The following is a 27,209-nucleotide window of genomic DNA, read 5'->3' on the forward strand; positions in this document are numbered from 1 at the left end:
CTTCCTCACTATTTACTATTTCCCTTCTATGATATCCCCACACAATCTCTCTTCTTTTCTGCCTCCTCCCTAGCCAGCCTACTTTTATCTTCTTCTCATCTCCAGTTTTCCTCTCTTCTAAACCCCTGTTGGTTGTCAGGGCAGGTCAAATGGCTCAGTGGGTAATCTGTAAGGACCAGTGGTGGGATTCAGCTGGTTTGCACCACTTTGGTAGAACCGGTTGTTAAAATGGTGCTTGTAAACAATCAGTTGTTACATTATTTGAATTTCCACCACCAGAACCGGTTGTTAAATTATTTGAATCCCACCACTGGTAAGGACTTGCAAAGAGCTCCTGGCGATCTCCCCCAAATCCTCAAGGCTCCACCCCAAAAACTCCATAAATTTTCCAACATGGAATTGGAAAAACTAAGGGGAAACTGATCTTCAGTAGAGAGGCATTGTTGTTTCAGGAGGTTTATAGGCCCTACCTGAAGGTTGGCAACCCTAAAATGAAAGAAGGAAGCAGAAAAAGGGAGAGGCTGTGGCAGTTTCAGGAAAGGGAAAGAGAAAATAGTGGGGAAAAGGGAAATAAATTTCCTCCTGCGAGTCCTTGTGGAGTCCCCCTTGTATATAATAATTTTAGAAATGCGTTTGTGCAGTCTCTTCATTATGGTATGGTAGTATCAATAACCAATAACATTAATTTTATTAGCATAACCTTTACATTGCAATCTCCTTTGAAACACAAGGTGTTCTGCTTTGTTTATTGAGCAATGCAGATTTGTTTTTGAATGAGAATTACACCAAGCTGCCTGTCAATCATCACAAAGTTAATTTATTAGATCGTATTGTCTAGGAAGAAGCCATCTCTCTCTGGCTCATTGGGTAAGGATGTTATCCACCACCACCACCCATAGATGGGTAGCTGATCAGGGACATTTTTCAACCCTTGATCATTATCTCACTTGGATATGATATAATTATCTCTCAGTTGGGGGGGGAGCTTACTCTCATCCTAAGAGACAGCCCAACAGTTGGTTGAAGAGGGGCTTCCTTTCTTGATCTAGAGGATTGAGGATAAACCAGATCTTTATTCTGCTTCACTAAAACCCTGGATTACCTTTAGGAGAAAGAAATGTCATTTCTGTTAATGTTAGCGATGACTGGGACACCCAGTATTGTGGGTGGGGGATGGCCCTCTCTGCAACATAGTCCCAGGTGCAGTGTTATATTTTTTCTATGTTAATAAATTTCAGCCATTCATCTATATATATCAAAAGCTAACAGTGTATTTGTTAGTGGTAGTATGCAAGGGAAGAGAGGGAGGGGGAGGAAAGGAACGGAGTGGGAGGCATGCCAGGGAAGAGAAGTGAGTGAGGAGAGAGAGTGAGGGGTGGCATGCAAGGGAGGGGAGGCAGGGGGCCCAGCATCTTGATATGACCCACCCACCCTAGCGGAGGGAAAGGGAAAGGAGGGAGGGGGAGGGGTGGCATGCAAGGGAAGAGAAGTCAGGGAGGGAAGAGAGTGAGGGGCGGCATGCAAGGGACGGGAGGGAGGGGCCAGGCACCCTAGATTCCCTGAATACTGCGGTTACAGTTAAGAAAACCAGGCACGCATTACTCAGGAGTAAGCTCAGTAAAGCAACCAAGACATACTTTGAATGGCTGCGTTGCGCCCCTCAGAGGGTTTCCTCAGAAGCGACACCCATTCAGGGTAAAATGTGCCAATGGTTCCGTTATATACAATTACGAGAAACATTTAATAAAGACAAGGTAAAGGGGGCGCGAGATAAGTTCAGTATTAAAAACATTACTATTTTCCAGCAAAAATGTACATGGCAGAGTAACAAATATAGAAAATGGAATAGACCTGGAACTGGAGTATTACATATACGGAGCCAATTACTGAGGTAGAAGTGTTCACCTCAGAAATAGATAGATTCTAATAGAGACCTCAAGGAGTCTTTAAGGGAGTAAACAATGATAGAAACATCAATGTTTGTTTTATAAGTCAGATTTAGGATTGATGTATATGCCAATGGAATGTATGTTAATGGACATAAATTAGATATCTATGATGTGTTGTTATTTTTATCTTTGTTCTTTTTTAACAAACTCAATAAAAACTTTAATTAAAAAATAAAAGAAGCAACACCCATTGCCACCAACAAAACTTACTCCCAGGTAAAGGATCATGACCAGCCAGCCTAGATGTGTGGGAGAGGTGCCTTTCCATCCCCCCCGCCCCCAAGGAATGCGGGCACACACATCAATGACATCGCACAGTATCAGGCTGCATGTTTGCATGAGCATGTACTGCTGGCCTCTGCAATTGATTTGCTGCTATTGTTCCTTTCCCATTTCACCACAATAAGCCACAGCAACGTGTGGCCGGGCCCCACTAGTTCCTTTATATAAAGAAAGGAAAAGGGTGCCAATTCTCCCTGTTGCTGCTTTCTCATTTTCTGGAGTGTGATCCAGGTTCACCTCTGAAAAGGTGTTCTCTGCTTTGTAACCTGTTCTTGAGGAGCCAGTGGGAACTGAATCACACTTCTGCTGCATTCGGTTTTTTAATCATAGTAGAATATGATAGGATATTATGAGAGTCTGATGGAATACTGGGAGCTAACTTTTGTACATATAGATGATTGTGCAGATAACATGACAACTGAAACAATCATGCAGTTGAAACATAGGTGTAATTTATGTTTTTTCATCCAAGTTACCAATTGGGCATAAGATACTACATGTCTAGTATTTGGGTGGGTTCTATATTATATGCCTACCTGAAAAGTAGAAGTTAAACACCACCCAAGTTTGCAACATGTTTTTATGCAATGCTCACTTGATTTATTGTTCCTCCCACAAAGTCTAATTGTTGATAATTAAGTGTGTAGACAAAGTATTACTCTTTTGCACGGGTTAATTTAGGTTCATGACCTAAATTGATTTTGTCAAAAGCTCTTGTGTGCCAAAGCCATCTACATTGTATGTGAATCTGACAGAATAGGCTCTGACAGACAAAAGTCTATGCTACAATACATTTGTAAGTTTTTGAAGGGCTACAAGGTCCTTTGTAATTTAATTATGTTGATTACTTAGTTGTCATGAGCATACATAATAGTTGGGAGGATGAGATTTGGAAGAACTTCAAAGCAAAACAACCAATTTCTTTTTGCTAAACTGGAACTATAAAAGACAACAGGTTGGAGAATGGGAAGGAAATGTGGGTATGGATTCAATTTTTTAAGGGCCTCCTGATTGAACTGTCCCACATGAAGGTTTGCCTTGTGATATATAAATGCTTTGATTAGACAAAAATCTATAGGCACATTTGAATTTATGAAGGAAAACATAAAGATGATGGTATCAAGTGAGACTAGCAATGACAATCATTAATAAATTTTAATTCCAGAATAACCAACCTTTCTTCTTTCCATCGTTTCAGACACACACACCCTGCCCCCCACTGTGGGATCACTTATGAAAGTGGATCAGGAGGAACATGTTACCCTTTATTCTCTGACTTCTCTCAAGGTGGTGCAACAATTTAACAGGTAAGAATGTCTCTCTAATTATCCCCTACCTACCCCCTTCCCACAAATGAATGGCTAAAAAGGGTTTACATGTGGCAAGAAGAGAATCAAGCCACAAGGGTTAAAGGGGATCTCAGAGGTAGCTTACTCCTAGATGTGCTGCATCTCTTGCTTGGATGCAGCTAGTCATGAGATTATAATTTTCTTATTCCACCAGAGAAGCATGTAAAATGCCACATGCCCTTAGAGGCAGCCCCATCTAAATGGCCAGGCTGCCAGCTGTGGTGCCACAGCCACACTACACCACTGCTCCCAGGGAGACTTCCCAGCCCTGGGTGAAGGCTTGAAAAGAGAAAAAGCCTTCCTGCCACCCAGAAGTGTCTATGGGGCTCTACAGCCTTACGCCGCTTTGAGTGACTTAAGCCTAAACTAACCGCTATCAGAAAACAGCTGAAGTCAGCTCCTTCCCCAGCCACAACCCCAGACTGCCCCAGCTGTGGAGGCGCAGGGATGCTGTCAGGGCATCCTGAGCTGCATCCCACTGAGGAGGGCAGCAGTGGCTGTACACTGGCTGTTTCCACTGCCGGGGTAAGTGCCCTGGGGAGGCAAATCTACCAAAGTAACCACATGCCACTCCCACAGGCAGATTCTGGTCTTTTATATATTTAACTAACGTTCAGCAAGCTATATGTAAAGCAGTGCCTACATGAGAAATGCAGTGGGAAAATGACAACCTAATCTCAAGAGTTCAACCTTTCCAAAGAACTATGTCTTCAGATTTCATGTGAGGGTATTAAAAGCTTTAGTGCAAGGCATGGACATGATTTAGCAAGCCAAAGGCAGGCATGTTCCCAAGGAAGTTGCAGAATTAATGAAAAGGAATTTGACCACAAGCATGATTGAACTTCAATCCTGGTGGAAACTGATTAATTCTCTTATGATCTTTATCTTCATCTAACATTTTAAGTGGCTCTCCAGGTTTATCCTGCTGTTCTCCTGAGTCATTACATTGGAAAAGATCAGAATTTATATTCCAGGGATTTGTATTCCAGGGATAAATTTGGCAAGGAAGGAAATGGGTGTCAATACTGAAGGTTGTAGACAGAACAGTGATTTGGGTTTTATATGTGTAAATGACAATCTCCAGGAAAACAATCTATGAATTACCACTTAAAAGATACTCAGACCCATTGCTCATATGACACGGGTGATGATAATATACTGGGGTGTTGTGGCTGCATGGCCGTGTTCTAGTAGCATTTTCTCCTGACGTTTTGCCTGCATCTGTGGCTGGCATCTTCAGAGGATCCTCTGATGTTCTGCCTGTATCTATGGCTGGTATCTTCAGTGATTCCGGCCGTGAAAGCCTTCGACGATACTATGATAATATACTTAGCCACTGTGTATAGGGATCCCATGAACTTTGAATGAACAGATTTCACAGAATAACGTACTGTGTTTGATAGTGTGAGACTAATCTCAGATCTCTTAGCTTCTCTGCCACTCAACATAAGTAACTGCTGAGCAGCTGTGATGCTGCACAAGATTGTAATATTTCAGTTTCATTTTTTTCCCTTGCAAGCCACTTTTGCAGCCATGCAGTAGGTGCTCTCCCAGGGACTCAGATTGTGGGAATCTTCATGGACCTGGCAGGTGAATTTGCCTCTTCAAACTGTGTATGGGGATCCCATGAACTTTAAATGAACAGGTTTCACAGAACAATGTACTGTGTTTGAGATATTGATCAAAAAAAGAATCAGTAAGCAATATTGCTTGTTCAAAGTATGGCTGTGCAAAAAAGGACTTTAGGGATTTTAACATTCCACAGATAAGTGGAGAAGTTTACAACAATAAACATTTTATAGAAATGGACTAAAATAGGTGGAAGAGTAGATAAAACAAAAAAGAAGCATATCCCTCTTTTATTACTCTTGCCTGAATATTGTAATAGAGATATTGACCCAAAAAAAGAACCAGTAAGCCATATGGCATTAAAGTTGTGCGTGCGTGCGTGCGTGCGTATGTATGTATGTGTGTATACACACACACACACACACACACACACACACACACACACACACACACACACACACATATATATATATATATATATATATGAGACTCAACTTCTCTGAGCTGAGTAAGGCAGATTTTACACTTGAAGTAAGCAGAAGACTAATCAATTAGGCTTACTTGTAATTAAAGTGGAATGAGGATGAGATGGACCATAGGTGGCCTGGGGGGGATAGGGGTCGCCTTGGCAACAAAGGCTCGAATGACTTCCAACCCAGCATCTCTTCTGTGATATCAGCTGGTACATCCCAGTGGCTTGTTCCCCCTCCCCTTATAAATTCTCTGTCCCAGGTGTCTTCAGACCAAAAAGCTAGCTGCTCTAAAATCACCCACCTGACAATAGGTTCCACCACTGTCCTTTTCCATAGTGCCTAACAAGAATCAGGTAAACTGCCTCCCCCCCACCCTCCACACACACACATACACTGCCTTTCATCTATCTAGGAATCTCGGACCCAGATATGCAGTCTGCAGTCTAATCCTCGCGGTGTACTTCACCTGTTTTTTCTCCTTCATTTGTTACTTTTATATAAGCCATGAGAGAGTGGATGAGACACACACACAAAAATGCCACCAGTTAGAGTGAGTGTGTGTGAATGTGTGCTAGCAATTTTTATGTTCCTGGCAAGCTGATGCAAGCTCAGAGAGAAACAGAATGGATAGTTGTCAATTTTTTCATAGTCCTTTTAGAGATAGATCCAGACTGACTCTTCAGCAAGAAATGCAGTCCCACTGCAAATTTAACATATTAATGCAGTCACATGTTTTGCTCCTCTAATTTCTCTGTGGCTTGCGGTCAGTGGCATAGCTGGGCCACAGTGCGCCCAGTGCGCACTTTGTGTTTTCTGCCCCCCCCCCGCCTTCTAAGTGCTTACAGACTGTCTGCCTGGAATAGAGGGCATGCTAATCAAATTTGCAGATGATGCAAATTAGGAGTGATAACTATTATCCCAGAGGACAAAGTCAGAATTCAAAATGCCCCAGACAGATTAGAGAGCTGGATCAAAACTAACAACATTTATTTCAACAGAGATAAATATAAGATACTACATTTAGGTAGAAAAAAATGAAATGCACGGATATAGGATGGGTGTCACCTGGGTTGACAACAGTACAAGTGAAAGGGATCTTGTAGTCCTGGTGGACCACAAACTGAATATGAGTCAGCAGTGTGATGTTGTAGCCAAGAAAGCCAATTCAATTTTGGGATGCATCTAAATTGACTGGCTGTGGCATTCTGCACGCTGTTTGGCCTACTGGCTAGATGTTGCAGAGAGGGGTCAGTTTAACTCTTTGACAGGACATTTTATTTTTATTTTATTTTTATTTTTGAGGCTTTTATACCGCCCCATCCCTGAAGGGCTCAGTGGCTTGTTCCCCCTCCCCTTATAAATTCTCTGTCCCGGGTGTCTTCAGACCAAAAAGCTAGCTGCTCTAAAATCACCCACCGAAGGGCTTTGATGAGGCTTTTGGATTTTAGAGTTCCTGCTGTTGAGAGTTATCATGAGTTTTAAAGCATATCACTGAGTTTTAAAGCATAACATGTCTGAAAGGAGTTGTTCAGTCAACATGTGTGACTGGTTCTACTAATCAGTTGTGAGCTGTGGTGAAAGCAATAACATACACAGACTGAGAGAACTGGTGGAGGGGTTTATAAATGGACCAAGCTGAAGGGCCATCTATATAAACAAGTGAGGAATATCTTCTAGCGAGGGAAGAATTCCAGAGTACCAATTAGTTCAGGTATTGGGTTTGCTTTGTGTTTCCTCAGTACAGTGTTTTATGTTTTAGTTGAAGGGTTTTTTTCTAACTCTGGAGGTACTGAGTATGTGTACCATTTCTAATAGAACCCCATGTGTGTCAACAAGTCATTAGCCAGAACATCTTAAGTTTAAGCAACTGTACCATCTAAAAACAACTATATAACATCTAAGCTGAACTGTAACTAGGAACTGAAACTGAATAAGCATTATTAAATCTGTGCTTGAAAAAACTAATACTGAATCTCTGTGCCATGTGTGTATCTCCTGCCTTATTTGCCTCATCCATTCTATCTCTCCAAGTTATTCATTTCCCATCTCCTCTCTGTTAATAAACCTTTTATTCTGTTTAAGTTTAAAATCTGACTCAGTATTCTTATTTTGTGTGCCTTATTGAGGGTTTACGTCAATTGGCATCCTTCATCTACAAGATTAGTCACAGGGATGAGGGAAAATCCTTGTATAATACCACACGCTACCATAACTCTGAAGCTCTTCAGTCCCTGAAGGGAAAAGGCAGGAAAATCTGACAAGCTAGGTCAGTGTGTGGTTCCCTGCCTGAAGAAGTTAAGGATGCTTTGATGGTCTATTGCAACCACCAATGGAGTGATTTCAGAATGGGTGTAATGTGCATGTTCTAGAATTGCTTTAAATTTCATGGTCTATGTCCAATATTTTACCCCTTGTTCAAGTGAATCCAGGAATATTAAAGTTAATATTTGCAACACTTTATCCACAGGAAAGCATAAACAAGGGAGCTTCTGTCAGTTATATTTGGTCATCGAACCAAAAGATAACTGTAGCCTAGAAAATTCACTCTGTATATTTTTTTTGCATAGCAGGAAACACAAATACTGGCAGTCATGATTAAACAACTCTGGTTTTAATCAATGATAAACACAACTGTAATGTGTCCAAGTAGCTATCTTTGTCTTGCTCTGTGAAGCATGAGTTTATTCCCCAGTGGAGTTGTCTTTGTTGTATTTTAGGAGACATTAATGCTTCAACAGTATTTTAAATGTCATTCCACTTCTCATCAGCAGAGGGTGCTATAACCTCACAGACCTTTCTGAGCATTTTCAAACACACCAAATGCCATCAAGTTGCGCAATCCATTTACACATTAGAACAGATGATGTTGGGTCTGTTGTAAAAATCACATTTCCCAACAGCACCATTAGTGGTTCCTTGTGAAAACAGCATGCTAGGGGAGACTAAAACTACTTCTTTCTGTGGGTTGTGGTTGCAATCAGAAAAAAGCTGCTGGGCATCTGGGAGACACAAAATCTTATCACATGTGTGATGCAAAGTGCTCATGTTGTCAGTTGTTGTCCAGCAGAAACAAGGATTTTGTAATATGCAGATAGAGACTAAGGACTCAGTTTGAAAATATGTGAGACACAAGTCAGGTTAGGGATCCTCAAACCAAGTATTATCACATGTAACATCAGAGAACTGATGTTGCCAAATAGTGCAGAGCACAAGGGGGTGAGGGATGTTACATTTCCTGAGCTAAAACAGCTGCAGGGAGCCAGATTGCCCCACTGTGGAGCTCTACATGCACTGAAGCATGTGATACCCCACAGTGACAAGAATGGGACCCCCTGTGTGTATATTGTCTGGAAAAAAATAGCAGGGCGGGAGCTGAAGCCCTTCCTTACACTGTGGTGCATTTGCAAGCCTAATCTGGGCCCCTCAGTGCTTGGGAACATTATTTAATCTAATATGTGACAGGAGCCAAATCAGGGAACTAAGAAAGCCAAAAGAGGAACTCTGAATCACAGTATTTACAACTGCAACATCTGTTGATATCTAAATATAGCCCTGTGGCATTAATTATCTAAGTGTCCCCTTTGCGCCTGGAAATTGTAATTGAATTGCTGCAGAAAACGAAATCTACAATATTGGTCTATAAATATTTGATGCTGATTAATAGATATGATATACAGAGTCTCAGGAATAAATGGAATAAGGAGCTTGATCTCCTCATGTTTCTAAAGCAATGGGATATAGCAATATTTATACCTGCTCTCTCTATGGATCTTAAATTGTGACTTATTCAGCAAAAATTATGTTTAGGATATACTGGACACCACAGAAACTCTTCAGCAAAGAACTACATGACTGCTGGTATTGTAACTCAGAGAACATGTCCCTCAGACGTATGCTTTGGGTGTGTCTAGTCATTCGATTTTTCTAGGAAGAAGTTATTACTCATACTCATTTAATATTAGAATTTTCATTGATTTTTGAATATGTTTATGTACTTTTAGTCTTTTTGTCTGCCTCTTGGAGGGCTACCAAGGTTTAGTAAAAATGGACTCTTTGTGCCCTTACTATAGCTGAAAAACTCATATTACCACCCTGGAAATATAAAATCCCACCTCTAGTGAATCAGTGGAGACCTTGTAACTCTATCAGTATTTGATTGTGTGGCATATAAATGATAATTACATATTGACTTATTTTTAACTATTTGAACCTTTTTACAACAACTTGTGTAAACATCTGCTACCACTGTTGTATTTTTTCTGTACTTTATATATACCCTTTTTATTTTTAAAAAATTATGTTTAGTTTCTGGATTTTGAGCTTTTTCCCTTGTTCTTTTTTCTGTGTATTTTTAAATAAATGAATATTTTTTTAAAAAAAAATCAGCTCCGGCTTGATTGACAGTCATAGATGTCACTCTGCTGGCTTTCTACCACCATACCATAGGGAATTACAGTACTTGTGGAAATATCTCCTTTAGAGACAATTTTTTTTATTAGAATAATTACTGTGCTCTACATAGGACTGTCCTTGAGAAGTGTTTGGAAACTTCAGTTGTTGCAGAATGCTGCAGCCTGTATTTTAACTGAAGTAGTGATCATATTACTCCACCTTTGACCTATCTTCACTAGCTCCCAATTGGTTTGATGTTGACCTTCAAAGCTCTGTGTGGTTTGGGATCAACATATCTCAAGGCGTGCCTAGTCCCTAATGAACCTACTTAACCATTATGGTCACCATTGGAAGTCCTGCTTTGGGTGCCCCTTAGGTGTGTTGGCAGGCCAGGAAAGGTTATTCTTGTGCATGGTTCCAAACTCTAGAACTCTGTCCACAAGAAGATTTGTCTATCCCCTTCTGTTAACATCTTCCACCAGCAGGTAAAGACTTTTTTGTTGTGGTGGTGGTTGGCTTTCCTCAGTGATCACTCAGAGATCCCTTCCTGACCAATGTTTTAATTGTAGCTAAGCTTTAATGTTTCCATTTGTTTTGTAGTTCTGGTTTTGATTGCTTTGGTGATGTGCTGTTCTTTTTGGTTGCTTTAAGTGGTTTTAAAATATGAGTTTATTGTGTATGTTTTAATTTGTTAGCTACCTAGTTGCCCTTGTGATGGCAGAAAGGTAGGGTGTAAATTTTGCAAAATAAATAAACACATTTCCAGACAGACCCATTTGCCCTTACTGACAGAGTTGCCATCTTGAAGCAACAGTTCACCAGCAAGAATGGACCACCCAGAAAACAGTAGGACACATTTATGGACATTCAATGTCTGATTTCAAAGTTGCAGTACTTAAGCAGAAAAATATCAAAGGGAGGTTCCAACAAGAAACTGCTGAGCTGGAATTCGTATGCAGATTGAATATGTGGATGCAGCAGATACTTTGGGATGGCTAACTCATTAAAAAAGTAATTGTCCCTCCTTACGGTTACATGCAGTCATATTTCTTCTACTTGTTCTATTCATCAGCTGAAAGGAGTGGTCCATACCCATTATGTGTAGACCAAGAATTGTCTTGATTGAATCTTGTTCTCATCTATGTTCTGCAATATAATTAACACACCTTGTCCTGAAATACTGAGTCTTCTGGATTCTGGACTTGTTCTAAAAACTCCTTCCTCCCTCTGTTGGCAGAATGTAGTACATTTAAGAAATGGGCTCTGGCTTACAACAGTTTAATGCAATCAATGTATTAGCCTTTGAGAAGCCACAAGATACTGTCAGAAAGACGAAAAATTTATGGGGCAGAATATATCTGCTTGTGTGTGTTTATTTAGGAGAATTTTTATTTTGCCTTTTCTCCAAGGAACTCATGGCAGTGCACATGGTTCTCTCCTCCATTGTATCCTCATCAGTGGAGTAGCACCAAGGGGGCAGGGGGGCGTGATGCTTCTGGTGCATGCCGATGCAGGTGAGTGGCGGGGGCATTCTGGGGTGTGGTGGGGCGGGGCACAGGACACATGCGTGCACCGGGTGCAGTTCCCCCTCACTCCAGCCCTGATGCTCATAGCAATCCTATGAGGTGAGTTAAGCTGAGAGAGTGTGACTGGATGATGATGATGATGAGGAGGAGGAGGAGGAGGAGGAGGAGGAGAAGGAGAAGAAGAAGAAGAAGAAGAAGAAGAAGAAGAAGAAGAAGAAGAAGAAGAAGAAGAAGAAGAAGAAGAAGAAGAAGAAGTGTTTATTGTCATTGTGCATGCACAATGTGATCAAGACCACCTAGCAAGATTCAGAGCAACTGGTGATTTTAACTCAGGTCTCCCAGTCCTGCTTCAATGCCTCATGTTCTTATTGGGCTTGGAAGGGAAAAAAGACAGGAGGTATAACTTTTCCTCCCTATTCCATGACTAGTGGGAGGGCCTGTTTTAATGGACAAAATCAAGCAATGTCCCACGTGGACCTGATCCAAATCAAGACCTTGCCTATCTGAACTTTAACTGAGAAGTACTCTGGGAGACTCACGATCTCCATCTCATGTAGTTTGTCCCTTGGTTAGTTTTCCTTTCTTGATTTACCAGGCTGTTGGGGTACAGTCTTGCAGGCCATCGGCAAATCTGTTTCACCCTATTTCAGGCAACATTGACTTGCAAAGGAGCCACATAACGGTTGCCACGCATGCAATTTCCTCTGTGCATGTCTCTGGAGTAGGATGTGATTTCATCATAAAAATGGGTAACTTCAGTGTTGGTGTTACAACTCTCAACTGGTCTTGGATCTTACCCAACCACTTCATATTCATGAATCACTGCTATTATGAATGTCTGTGGAAGTGCATCAAAAGGGAGGGAAACAAAGAAAGAGAGAAACATAAGGAGTCATCACATGAGGCATGAAGCATTGCTAAAGATAGGAGTGGCAGTGTTTAAGGGTACCACCCAGTTGGTAAGCAATATTCTTTTTGATAATTTTACTATTGAACCAAACTAGCATTCTACATAACAGGTAATACACTTATTCCAAATCTGAAAAAGTTTTATATTTCTACGCTGTGCTGTGTGGGATGACATCCTGTGTTTTATTCTCTGGGCAATGTTACACAATGTTACAAGATTTCAAAATGTGCACCATTTAATCAAACTCCATATGTAATAGAATTCCAATGTCTGGCCCAAATACCATTTCCTTCTTTTAGAAATGACTTAATCTTTCCCAAACAGTGAAAGTTCGATTTGAAACAAAAATAAACAAACAGAAAAGTCCAAGATTCTTCTCAGCCACTGACTCCTAATTTGGTGTTGAAGAAAAAAAATTTTAATGCTCCACTTTGGAAAATTAATTCTTCAGAATATATACAGTAGTTATAAATATCTGCAAAGATGATGAGCAATATATTTGACCAGAAAAAGATTCAGGACAGACAACAGGAAGTATTATGCAATGGTCTGTTATGCAAACAGGGCTTACACTGCTGCTCTTTTCTTTGCAGTGGGATTTTTCCCCATGGTTTTCAGTACTACCTGGGGATTCTCCTACTGTGAGGTTTCCCCAGCCAAGCCAGCTGCCATTTCCCTTACCCATTGCTTGTCTTGGTGCCTGCTGCTTTTTTTCTCTTAAAAAAGAACAGTGTTCGGGCCGCTCTGCTGGCCAAGTGTGGGAGGAACTGCTGTTAGATGGGTGGGCAAAGGTGTTGGCAACAATGGGAGGTGTGGGCAATGATGCAGCAGGCTGAGCACACCCAACAGATCTTTGCTTTTTCAGTGAAGAAAATGGAAACATTGCAGTTAAAGAGACTTTGGAGGTCATGGGGTTTTCTGATGTGCCTTGCAGTGAGTACTTGGGGTGGGGGGTGGGGGGGATGTGTGCACAACCAAGAATCTGCCCTGAAGGGAATGTACACTCACTGTGAGGCAGATCACAAGTGCATAATAGGCCAATGAATAATCAAATTGTGTCTCCCCCTTCACTTTGCCGCTTGGATGCTTCTTGTCTCCATTGGCTATTCAAGTGGGATAAAGAATATCCTTTTAAAACCCAACCAGATTATACTTAATTGACTTGGATCCTGTCGGAGGAAACAGGAAAAAAAAAGAAGGGGGAAAATATATATATGCAGTGATGGCCGTAAGCATAAATAGCTTTAAAAACAGCAGGGTAGTCATATTCATGGAGAATAAGCTCATCAATCACTACTAGTCATGATGACTTAAGGGAACCTGCATATTCAGAGGCAGCAAACTTCTGAATACCAATACCAGGAAGCAACATCAGGGGAAGGCCTTGGCTTCCATGCCTAGATTATCAGCTCTTCAGGGGCAACTAATTCTCCATTGTGTGAAACAAGATGCTGGACTAGATGGACCACTGGTCTGATCCAGCACAACCCTTCTTATATGTTTTTATATTCCTATTAAAATTATGCCTGTTTATCAGGATCTAGTATGAGTGGGACAAACAGAGGGAAGGGAATGGCTGATTTCAGACAATGCAGATAGAAATGTGGTCTTAATTAAACAAACTATGGTAAGCATGATCATGAAAATGTGGGCTACTTCATTAATTATGGCTTGTCAGGACATGCCATATTAGTGGATTGGATCTAATGGTCAAAAATATTGTGAATCACAGATCTTTCCTGAATTCCCTTCCATCAGTATTTTCTGATCTCAGGAAAGTTTATTTCCAGAGTTACAGGACCCATGTGGTGTAATCACCATTTGTGTTGGGAAGCTACAGTGAGGTATCCAGGCACAGCCTGTCAACTGGTGGAATTCGAGGGGGGGGGGACATGGAGGGGCACTGTTGCTAACAGTGTTACATCACTTCAAGGAAAAGTCCATAAATGATGTCATGCACTGCTCACTCTCCCAAGATCCTGACACCCACCCACTCCCAATTCCTGCCAGTTGCCAGGCCATGAGAGATTGCTGAACTTCAGCAATGGATTCCCCAGAGCTGAATAGGACACAGGATTCTTACCTCATTTACAGATGCTAAATTTCCAACCCAAACCATTTCCCAACACCCCTCCCTCCTTCTGACTCAGATATAAGGACTCAAAAATCTCCATTCCCACTCATATCTGATGAAGGGAGTTTTGACCTTTAAAGTTTATACCAAAAAAAATCTTCTTGATATCTAAGGAGCTACAGGACTCATATTCTACTGTGGATCAACATGGCTACTCTCTGAAACTTGTTATCATAGTGTTTGAGAACAATAAGTAAACATTAACATTACTCCCAGTTCTGAATAACTGCTTTATCCTGTTTATTGAATAGATGAGATTGTGATGTAAATTGTGGAACACTGTGTAAGAAGCAGCAAGCTGTACGAGTATGTAGCAATTCAACTGAGATCCATGACTTCTGTTCCTTTACTAGCAGAGTAATTCTAACTCTGACATCTGTGCGAGCCTGTGTGGTACCAGTCACAACTCAGATGAAGAAATTTATATGTGAAATAGAAATTCTGTCTCCAAGGTGTGAAGACCATAGCAATTACATGGAGTTCACAGAATTGCCATTACCACCCTACCAAATGAGGAATGGTGTGCGGAAAATGCTCTCCTGACAGTAAGAGCTGGAAGCAGCCAATTAGTAAATAGTGATGTGGCCATGCCCCTCAACATCACCATTACCCACATGAAACACAACAAGATAGAAAGCAAAGGAAACACAGCACACACACTCTAAGGAAGTCTAGACAATATGTTACAGCTTGGCAACCAGGGAGAGACTTATTGAGGAGCAGGCTCACTGGTGACATATCACTGGTGAGGCACTGATGTTACTCTCTTGTGTCTGGAAGTGACATCAGTCTATCACCCAGAGCACTCTAGCATTTGGGCAAAAACATTATATTTCCATAGAGTTTTCATGGAATGGTAGAATGTTCTGTGTCATTTTTAGTTTAAAGGCTTTAAGGCTTATATGATTCCAGGGCTGACGGGTGCGGGGGACAGGAGCCTCCCATAGAAATGGTGAGTAGGAGGTTCTTCAAGTAGTGAAATACCATTTAGAATCCTTAATGTGTATTGCAGAGCTTATTTAATTCTTATTGCTAAAGTGACTTTGTTCTATATGGTGAAAATCGCAAATGAAGAATTACACAATTGTCAACATGCAACGTCTCTTCTTACAATAGAATTATGTTGCATAACATAGGCAGAGAACCCATCATACACCACTAACTTCTCAGACTCACAATGATCTTCTGTAAGTACGACTACAATCTACCCATTGGTGTCCACATTTTCTCCACTGTAACCCATTAATCTTCCTCTGTTTGCCATATCAGTGTCTGAACTTTAACATACAGGCTAACTCTCACATATAAGATACAAACCTTCACATATAAGATACAAACTCTCACATATAAGATATAAACCAATACAACCACTATTGCTATAAGGAATATTACCACAAGATGGAATGCCACATTCAGGATGTTTCTCATGGTTGAGCTTTATCCAGAGATGGAGCAATGATGTGTGGTAAGGTCTTCCATGTATTGTATAGCCCCAACTAGGTCAATGTTTTCCTCTTGTATCTTCAGCATTATTCCTTTGCTATTTCTAGATAATTGGTCCAATGAGCCTGAACTCAATCACTATCTCATAAAGCCTCAGCTATAAATGTAATGCTAAAGCCTATGGGAAATGTGATGTTCCATTCTTGGGCTTCCCATCTCAGTGCTTTAGTCTCATATTCAATGGACAAATAGGAGTATGAAGCTGGGAAATATTATAGCATCATTCATGCTTGTCAAACCCACTGACTGTTATCCCTTCCTTTTGACCACTTGGGAACAAATGACACTGCAAGATGTAGCTTTTGGGACATCACAAGGGATATTGAGGCTCTGGGAAGGAAGCTGAAGGATCTGGACACACAGGTTGTCATTTCATTCCTACTCCCAGTTGAAGGACATGGTCTAAGGAGGAAAAGAAATATAGTGGAGGTGAACAATTGTTTTCATAGGTGATGCTGCTAGGTGAAAATAATTGTTTTCATAGATGATGGCTCTTTGGACCATAGTCTGAAGTTTCATGAATATGGACTACTGGCAAGGAAAGGGTTGCACCTCAGGGCTGTAGGTAGAAACATTTTGGCTAGGAGGCTCACAAACCTTATCAGGAAGGCTTTAAACCAGGGGTAGGGAACCTGCGGCTCTCCAGATGTTCCGGAACTGCAATTCCCATCAGCCTCTGTCAGCATGGCCAATTGGCCATGCTGGTAGGGGCTGATGGGAATTGTAGTTCCTGAACATCTGGAGAGCCGCAGGTTCCCTACCCCTGCTTTAAACTGAGTTATGTGAAGTAGGAAGACAGTATTCAAGTGAACAGGAGTTCATCAAGTGCTAGAGATAATAGCCCAAAGGTTATAGAGAGAACTGAGCAAATAGTTAAAGAACCCAACAGTGGGAGGGAAAAAACCTTAAATAAGCAGCCAGGGGGAATGAACCATTGCCTTAAATGTCTCTACACTAATGCACAGAGCATGGGAAATAAACAAGATGAACTCAAACTTTTAACCCTTTGGGAATGGGGCGGTATACTGAAATTGGGGATGGGGCGGTATATCAAAATTGAATAAATAATAATAATAACCCTGAAAAGCAAATATGATATAATAGGAATCACTGAAGCCTGGTGGGATGAGTCTTACAATTGGAATGTAATAATTGTGGGGTATAACCTATGTCAGAGAAATAGACCAACTGGGAAAGGAGGAGGAGCATTATACTTCAGGGATCATTACACCTGTGAGCAGGCCCATGACTTAAATCCTGGAAGCCAGGTTGAGAGCATCTGGGTAAAAATTAAGGGGGAGGGAAAACAACAGTTATTTCATTGTGGGGGTCAATTACAGACCCCTAAATCAGACTAAAGAGTTGGATAACACCTTCCTGGAACAGATTACCAAACTTTCAGAAAGGAGAGAAATAGTGGTAATGTAAGTTCTCCTGGAGTTTGTTATACAGTGGAAAGGGGATGCCAAGCATAATCAGACATGCATTTTAGACCTTAAGAAAGCTGATTTCAGCAAACTCAGGGAACTACTAGGTGTGATCTCATGGTTAAGAATATTAAAAGAGAAGGACGTGCTTAATGGATGGGAGTTTTTTAAAAGTGAGATCTTGAAGGCACAATTTCAAACAATTCCAATAAGGAGGGTGAAAGGGAGGTGTCTAAGGAAACCAGGATGGATGTCTAAAGACCTTTCAGCTGAGCTAAGATTTAAAAGGGATATGTACAAGAAATGGAAAAACTGGGAAATCACCAAAGAAGAATTCAAACAAATAGCCAGGACATGAAGGGAGAAATGGAATAGAAGATGCAGTACAGGAAATTCAGTACAGAAGAAAGAAGTAATACAGGAACCTCTGGCTACTTTAAATGAATTCAAATCTCCAAGGCTTGATGAACTACATCCCAGGGTATTAAAATAACTGGCAGAAGGAATCTCCGAACCAATTGCAATAATCGTTGAGAAATTACTTGAGAACAGAAGTCCCAGCAGACTGGAGGAGGGCTAATGTTATCCCCATCATCAAAAAAGGAAAAAAGAGGACTCAAATAATTACCACCCAGTCAGTCTGAACTCAATACCAGGAAAGATTCTGGAGCAGATCATTAATCAATCAGTCTGCAAGCACTTAGAAGGGAATGCCATGATCACTACAAGTCAATATGGGTTTCTCAAAAACAAGTTGTGCCAGACTAATTTTATCTCTCTTTTTTTGTTAGAGTGACAAGTTTGGTAGGCAAAGAGAGGGCTACGGACATAGCATACCTTGATTTTAGTAAGGCCTTTGACAAGTTAAGGCCTTAGACAATGCTATGGTTAGATGGATTTGTAATTGATTGTCTGACTGATCCTAAAGGGTGCTCACCAATACCTCCTCTTCATCCTGGAGAGAAGTGACTAATGGGGTGCCACAGGGTTCTGTCCTAGGCCCAGTGCTATTCAATATTTTTAACAATGACTCAGATGATGGAATAGAGAGCATGCTGATCAAATTGGCAGATGACACCAAATTAGAAGGGGTAGCTAATTTCCCAGAGGACAGAGTCAGAATTCAAAATTATCTGGACGGTTTAGAGACCTGGGCCAAAACAAACAAAATGAATTTCAACAGAGATAAATGGGAGATACTATACTTAGGCAGAAAAAATGAAATACACAGATATAGGATGGGTGACACCTGGCTTGACAACACTTCATGTGAAAGGGATCTGGGAGTCTTAGTAGACCACAAAGTGAACATCAGTCAGCAGTATGATGAGGCAGCCAAGAGAACCAATGCAATTCTGGGCTGCATCAATAGGAGTATAGTGTCTACATCAGGGGTAGGGAACCTGCGGCTCTCCAGATGTTCAGGAACTACAATTCCCATCAGCCCCTACCAGCATGGCCAATTGGCCATGCTGACAGAGGCTGATGGGAATTGTAGTTCCTGAACATCTGGAGAGCCGCAGGTTCCCTACCCCTGGTCTACATCAAGGGGCATAATAGCACCACTCTATTCTGCCTTGGTTAGACCTCATCTGGAATACTGTGTCCAGTTCTGTGTCCAGTTCTTGCACCCACAGGACCAGCCCTCTCCCTTCTCCTTTCTCCAAGCAGGTATCACAGATTGGGAGGTCTTAAAAGCATAGAAGGGTCTCAAGGAAAAAAGATTTCTGAAAGTAGCAGGAAAGTTTTCCTTGACCCTGACTGACCAGGTCAAGAGGGTGAGGACTGGGAATGGATAAAACACTTGTAAACAAGGAGGAGATCTATACTTGCACCACAATTCAAGAAGGATATTGACAAGCAGGAATGGATCCAGAGGAGGGCGACCAAAATGGTAAAAGGTCTGGATTCCATGCCCTATGAGGAATGGCAGCTTCGGAAGCTGGGTATATTTAATATGGAGAAGAGAAGGTTAAGTGTGACTTGAGTGTCTTGTGGTCCCTTCAGACTCTATGGTTCTTGGGACTAGCCAGGACATTTCTCCATCTTCTCAGTACAACACATTTAATGACACAATACAAATGCAGCTTCAACCATTATCCATTGCTTGGGATGGATCATTCTTCAACTGAACTCGCACACTGGTAGCATGACTGAAATTACATGGACCAAGTTCAAATGAGATTGTATGCATGGGGCAAAGCCATTGATTAAAACCCTGTGGGTCACAGTGAGAGATCATAATAAAAGACTACTCTGTAACCAGGCATGAATTAAAATGAGTAACCCATAGATTGTTATTTTCTATCATGGAAAGTAGAAGATATGATAAGCAATGATATTATCCACCCCTTTTATAACTTAATTTACTGAAAACAGTAAGAAGGGCTTTTGCTCAGAACACAGGTGAACTGTATCTACTTCCAATTGATATCTGGATTTGTTAATATGTTTTTCTACTTGTGAGCTGTACCATCACCCTTATCTTGACTGTCTTTCTTCAATTTCATCAAATTTCCTAATTGTAATATATCATACTAGATCATTATGAAACAGTTCATTACTATTTGTATGTCCTGATGCAATATTGTGGCTTCTTGTACGATTTGCTTTTCAGTTAAATGGGTCAATGTTCCAACATGATTTCCAAAGAAACCTGATTTGTTTTCCATAGTTTCTATGTCAGTTGCAAACTGACTGACAGCACCAGTTTCAATTCCGCTGAAGATAATCTTAGTAAGGGAACAAGCATTTCTAGCCCTTAGCCATGAATTATACATTGGAATTTCTCATGTGGCATGCTGGGGCTCAGCCGGGGAAATATTAAAAGCTGGAATATTTATAGAAACATCTTTGTGATGCATCTTTGTGATGTTGCTGTCACCTGATGAAGCTGATCTCATAATAGGATGACAGTGGAGGGAGAGGTGCTTATCACCTTATGAGCGCAAGTCAAGTTGATAAAAAAGAACTGGTTCTTGGTATGCTACTCTCACACAGCCTCTTATCAAAAGATCCTTCCAAACACAAATGCTCTCTCCTGATAAGTATCAGAAAGTAGTGTACTACCTTTTAGACCATGTGAGCGTAAAGTTCTCCTGCTTCCAAGAAACAGACAGATAGAACTGTGGCCGAACAGGCCTGCTTTGATCAAGCCTCTCCTAAGGGTTTCTAACTCCTTCTAGAGGGGCTTCTCCCAACCTCCCTCCCCCCCTCTCTCTCTCTCGGGTAACAGGGCCCTGCCACCTTCCTTTCCCACTTTGAGGCCTTGCCTATGTGTCTCCTGCTTCTCCACTCCTGGGTACCACAGGGATGTTTCACACAATGCAATTCCTCTGTCCCACCCTCTATACATACCCCATCAGATTATATCATAGGGTAGGATTTTAAGCTTAGAATATTATAGACCTCACACTGTTCCCATTACCTGAAAGATTGTGCCAGCTCCCTGGGATAGCACATGGCCAAAATCATTACCCCTTCCAGATTCCAGGGCAGGGCTCTGTTCCATTTGCTGGTTTCAGCCAGAAGAGCCCTTCCTCCTTGTTTACAAGTGTTTTATCCATTCCCAGTCCTCACCCTCTTGACCTGGTCAGTCAGGGTCAAGGAAAACTTTCCTGCTACTTTCAGAAATCTTTTTTCCTTGAGACCCTTCTATGCTTTTAAGACCTCCCAATCTGTGATACCTGCTTGGAGAAAGGAGAAGGGAGAGGGCTGGTCCATACCATTGTCTCTTGCCATCCTCAGTTGCGTTCCTTAAAAAGTGGCTGAGGTGGGGCGGGCAAGTAATTGAAATTACTTCCCTCTTCCTCCTGTCCAGATGGGGGAAATGGTTAAAATGTTCCCTTCAAACCTCAAAGGGAAAAAGCTTTTCACAACAACATTTGACCCAACACTGTCCAGTGACCTTGCTCCACAACATTTATACATTCCCTGAGCCCTTCAGGGAAGGGTGGTATAGAAGTTTAATAAATAAAATAAATAAATACCTCTGGAAATCAAGATTTCTGTGACCTATCACAGTGTGGCAGAGTGGTCCTGTTGCCAGGTCTGGATATCAAATGTCTAAGGTTTTAGGTTGCAGTCGCTGGTTGAGAGGATCTCAGAGGTACAGTTCTTAAGATCCCATCTGTGCAGACAGAACATGCTCAACAAGATCAAGCTGAAGAGGTACCATGTTTGAGAGGTACCCACTCTTCCAAGATGGCGCCGATGAGGGCTGCCTCGGTGGAATGCTCTCAAATGGCTTCTACATTTTCTACTATTTCCTGCAATTTACAATGAATTTCATACTCCAGAGACCTTCTGCTAAGAATTAGGGAACGTTTCCTTAAGGAGTGGCTCTCTGCAACTTTACCCCTATCTGTCTTTACAACCACGGAGGAAATTTCAGCACAGGAGGCAGCCATTTCCCGGCAACAACAGATCTTTACAACCACGGAGGAAATTTCAGCACAGGAGGCAGCCATTTCCCGGCAACAACAGATCTTTACAACCACGGAGGAAATTTCAGCACAGGAGGCAGCCATTTCCCGGCAACAACAGATCAGCAAAAACAAGCACAGGCGGCAGAGACGAAGAGGTAAAAGGGCGGGAATTTTAAATAGACTAAGGAATAAGGGAATTAAAAAAACCCCGCTCCCTTCAATCTTTCTTACCAATTTATGCTCACTTGCCAACAAGATAGATGAAATACTTCTTTTAAACAGATGCAATTCTGATTTTTACAACGCATCTGCCCTATGCTTTACTGAAACCTGGCTAAATGAGAGCATTGATGATAATAGCATGTGCATACCGGGGTTTCAGATATTTCGTTCAGACAGGATTGCAGAATTATCAGGGAAGAAAAAAGGAGGAGGATTATGTATATACATCAACAAAAGCTGGTGTCAGGACATAACAATAATTCAAAAAATTCTGTGATGAAAACTTGGAGTCCTTACTTATTAATTGCAAACCTTTTTATTCCCCTCGAGAGATAAATTCAGTTCTGTTCTTTTTGGTTTACGTTCATCCACAAGCGTCTGTAAAGGCATTAAGAACTCTAGCCGATCAGATTATGGAGGCTGAAGCCAAATACCCTGATTCACTGGTTATTATTTTGGGAGATTTAAACAAAGCAAACTTAAGGGAAGACCTACCAAAATACTTTCAGCATGTCAACTGTCCCACCAGAGGCAAGAATATCTTAGACCACTGCTATACAACACTGAAAGATGCTTATCGGTCTTTACCACGAGCAGCTGTAGGCCATTCTGATCATTGCATGATTCACCTTGTACCTGCTTACAAACAAAGATTTAAAGCCACAAAACCAATAACTAAATCAGTGAGAACTTGGACTGAAGAGGCAAAGTTAAAGCTGCAGGCTTGCCTTGACTGTACAGACTGGAATATTTTTAAAGACACCTCTGCAGATTTGGATGAACTCACAGATACTGTAACATCATATGTCAGCTTCTGTGAAGATCTTTGTATACCAACCAGGAACTTGCGTATATATAGTAACAACAAACCTTGGTTCACAGCTAAACTTAAGCAGTTACGTCGTTCCAAAGAAGAGGCCTACAGAAAGGGTGATAGAATGCTGTATAATCAGGCCAGAAATGTATTAACAAAGGAGATCAGAGCAGCAAGAGAAAACTACTCTGAAAAGCTAAAAAAATCAGTTTTCACCAAACGAAACAGCAAACATGTGGAAAACTCTCAAAAAATATCACGGTTACAGCAAACCACTCCTTCCCAAGCTGAAGGAAATCAGCAATTGGCAGACTAATCTGAATGTGTTCTACTGTAGGTTTGAAAACAATCTACAGTCACCTTTCTCCACAACCTCTATCTCAGACAGCACCAACAATAACCAAACTTCCTACCACTGCACCCAACTCATTGGGTCCACGACCCCTGGCGATCTCCGAAAAGGAAGTGCAAGATCTATTTCACAGACAGAAGCCTGGAAAAGCACCAGGCCCAGACAAGATAACACCTTCTTGCTTAAAAGTCTGTGCTGTCCAATTGGCCCCCATTTTCACCCAAATCTTCAACAAATCACTAGAGATGTGCTATGTTCCTTCCTGCTTCAAACACTCCACTATTGTCCCAGTGCGAAGAAGCCTTCCATCAAGGTGAACTGAACGACTACAGACCAGTTGCTCTAACATCTGTAGTTATGAAAACTTTTGAAAGGGTAGGGATTGACCATTTGAAAACCATCACGGGTCCACTGTTTGGCCCCTTGCAATTTGCATACCCAGCGAACAGATCGACATACAATGGTGTTAATATGGCTTTGCACTATATCCTACAGCATCTTGAATCGCCAAAGACCTATGCAAGGGTCCTCTTTGTTGACTTTAGTTCAGCATTCAATACTATCAGACCGGACATTCTTCTAACCAAACTAAATCAGCTAGCAGTACCTGAGCATATTTGTAAGTGGATCACAAGCTTCCTAACAGATAGGAAACAGCAGGTGAAGCTAGGAAAAATTACATCAGACACCTGTAAAATGAGCACAGGGGCCCCCCAAGGCTGTGTACTTTCACCACTTCTCTTCTCTCTGTATACCAATGACTGCATCTCAAATGATCCATCTGTTAAAATACTGAAATTTGCAGATGATACAACAGTGATTGGTCTCATTCGAGACAACGATGAAACCGCATACAGACGGGAGGTTGAACAACTAGCCTCGTGGTGCCACTGGAACAATCTAGAACTGAACACACTTAAAACCGTAGAAATGGTGGTAGATTTCAGGAGAAACCCTCCATCCTACCTCCTCTCACAATACTAGACAACACAGTATCAATAGTAGAGACCTTTAAATTTCTAGGCTCCATCATATCTCATGACCTAAAATGGTCACCTAATATCAAAAATGTCATCAAAAAAGCACAACAAAGAATGTTCTTTCTGCGCCAACTCAGGAAGCTCAAACTGCCCAAGGAGCTGCTGATACAGTTCTACAGAGGAATCATTGAGTCTGTCATCTGCACCTCTATAACTGTGTGGTTTGGTTCTGCAACCCAACAAGATCGACACAGACTTCAGAGAATAATCAGAACTGCAGAAAAACAATTGCTGCTAACCTGCCTTCCATTGAGGACCTGTATTTGCACGGTCAAAAAGGGCTGTGAAATGTCATTTACTGACCCCTCGCATCCTGGACATAAACTGTTTCAACTCTTACCCTCTAAACGTCGCTACAGAGCACTGCACACCAAGACAACTAGACATAAGAACAGTTTTTTCCCGAATGCCATCACTCTGTTAAACAAATAATTCCCTCAATAATGTTAAACTATTTATTATATATTTATTATATAATTACTGCACTACTTTTTTCATCATTCCTATTACCCATCTCCTCCCACTTATGACTGTATGACTATAGCCTGTGCTGACATTTTATTTTATTTTATTTTATTTTATGATTTTACATTTTATGTTTTCATTACTACTGATTGTTTCCTGATTGCTTACTAGACCTATATGACAATCATTAAGTGCTGTACCTTATGATTCTTGACAAATGTATTTTTCTTTTATGTACACTGAGAGCATATGCACCGGAGACAAATTCCTTGTGTGTCCAATCACACTTGGCCAATAAAGATTCTATTCTATTCTATTCTATTCTATGTTTGTGTAGTCCACCAGTAGAGAGTAGATCAATGCCTACTTCCCCATTCAAAAGGTGGGTGAAAATAGGGAGGTGGGTGAAAATAGGGAGCCTCACAAATGATCTCTTTCAGCTGCACAACTACTTGACCAGAATCAGGGTGTTGTCTATGTAAACAGTCCTAATAACATTGCCACATGCTGGTGATGAGCACAGAATTGTCCTGGCATATAGTTCAAAGCCAAAATCTCTGAAACTTGCAGTTGATTGAATATGTTAGTGAATGTTCCTAGGGAATAGAGCCAACTGGGGAAGCAAAAGTAATAGCAAATTATAAATATGAAAACACTGCCAGTTCTACTGCTACAATCATATACACACATACAAAAATCCTGTGTTAAGCTAAACTGTTTACTTAGTGAAGGAAAAGGTAATAAAAGTGACCAATTATCCAAGACTGTGTAAACATACAAAAGATTCCACCATACAAATGTATACAATACATGTATGAGTCAAAAAAGTCCCTTAGTACCAGTCCTTGCTGTGATAATAGGGAACTTGAGTCGTGCTGTACTCCTTCTCTGGAACATGAGGTATTCTAAGGAAAGACTTTCTATAACACCGTTCACAATAACAAAGCATTTTCATAAATACTTCTTCAGTAGAATGCTACTGAATGCTCGGTGTTGTAAATAATCTCAGCAGTGTGATAAATAAACCAAAATATTGTGTAATTATCCATACAAAAGAATTTAACTCCCAATGTTATGTACATACAATTACAATGGTTAATTCAGTATCACGTTAACGCAGCTTGCTTAACCATTCTCAAGCCACAGAATTCAGGACATGATCAGGTGCCGCATACAGAAATTTACCCCAATATCCTTTAAGTAGGTTATCTTCCCACAGGTGAATGACATCCAGTTAAGGTAAATATCTATGTAGTGTGAGTTAACCAACTTTGTCTCCTTATTATACAAAAATATTTAGAATTTACAAGACAGATAAGTATAACATAACAGCTATGAAGAATTACTTCAGTTTTATGATGTTACACAAAACAGGATAAATCAAATTCAGTATTTAGTCCATTATCATATGAGCCAAATCTGTGGATCCATTAAGCTTCCTCACGCAAAAGTAATGTTCTGACATCCACTTGAGTGTTCTTAGTGTGGTCATATGCAAATACAATGCAAAATTTAAAGTATCTAGGACCATGATTGAAATCCAGAAAATGTTCAACCATAGGTTCAGATATGCAAGCATGTTTGATCTTACTACTATGCTCTAAAATATGGGTCCTAATTGCACGACATGTCAGAACATTTGGTGAAACAATTAGTAAATGAGTTCAGTTTCCATTTTATATTAGCAGGAGAACATTCTATAAGTTGGGTATTCAAAAACAATTCACAAGCCTTACAGTGCCCACAAGCATGAGGCACCACCCCTTGTAGGTTTCAGACAAAACAGGAACCTAAAACAACAATTAATGAGGTCTGATATTCATGTACAAAATAAAAAACAACATCCTGTGTTAGGACATCATGCTTGTGGGTTGTCCTGGATCTGCCACTTCGTGCATGACAGGCAGGCTTAGCTTTTCACAAGTTAGTTGTGCAACCTACTGCCCAGATTGACAGTGCAGATCCTTCCGACCAGTACATTGCAATGGCAGTTACAGTTTACCATGACAGTCTGAATATACCACCCTCCTAACACTTGAAGCCCTTTAAGGGCTAGCCCAGATCATGGGGCAATCATGGGGCCCATAAGTTCTAAGGGGAACTGTGACTCCAGTTCCCAGTGAAATGTCACCCTGCCCATTTGCAGGGATAGTCTCATCTTTAAGTATTACAATGTCTACCCCAGCAATAGTCAGTGTTGCCTGAACAGGCAGAATGCCATAAGGCTGGACCTTCCAAACTGTTATTTATTTAGATTTATTCCCCACCCTTTACTACAGTCTCAGGGCAGGGAATAGGTCTAATATGCTACCAGGCATCATTAAATTCTCCATAGGTTGTTGAGGAATTTGGCCTGCACTCAATAGATGGCTGTT

The 27,209-nt window shown here is 41.0% G+C and overlaps 1 protein-coding gene and 1 non-coding gene across 2 annotated transcripts in view; one reads left to right on the forward strand and one right to left on the reverse strand.

Annotated features, from left to right (window-relative positions):
• The window catches only part of LOC125426611 (acyl-CoA (8-3)-desaturase-like), a 181,856-nt gene that overhangs the window by 78,985 nt on the left and 75,662 nt on the right, over nucleotides 1-27,209 (reverse strand). The gene's annotated exons all lie outside the window — the stretch shown is intronic.
• Nucleotides 13,508-13,637, forward strand: LOC125427620. Its single transcript, XR_007243737.1, has one exon. It is a non-coding gene; the product is annotated as a small nucleolar RNA SNORA27 (small nucleolar RNA).

The sequence above is a fragment of the Sphaerodactylus townsendi genome, linkage group LG02 (genome assembly GCF_021028975.2).
Source record: "Sphaerodactylus townsendi isolate TG3544 linkage group LG02, MPM_Stown_v2.3, whole genome shotgun sequence".
Taxonomy (NCBI): Eukaryota; Metazoa; Chordata; class Lepidosauria; order Squamata; family Sphaerodactylidae; genus Sphaerodactylus; species Sphaerodactylus townsendi.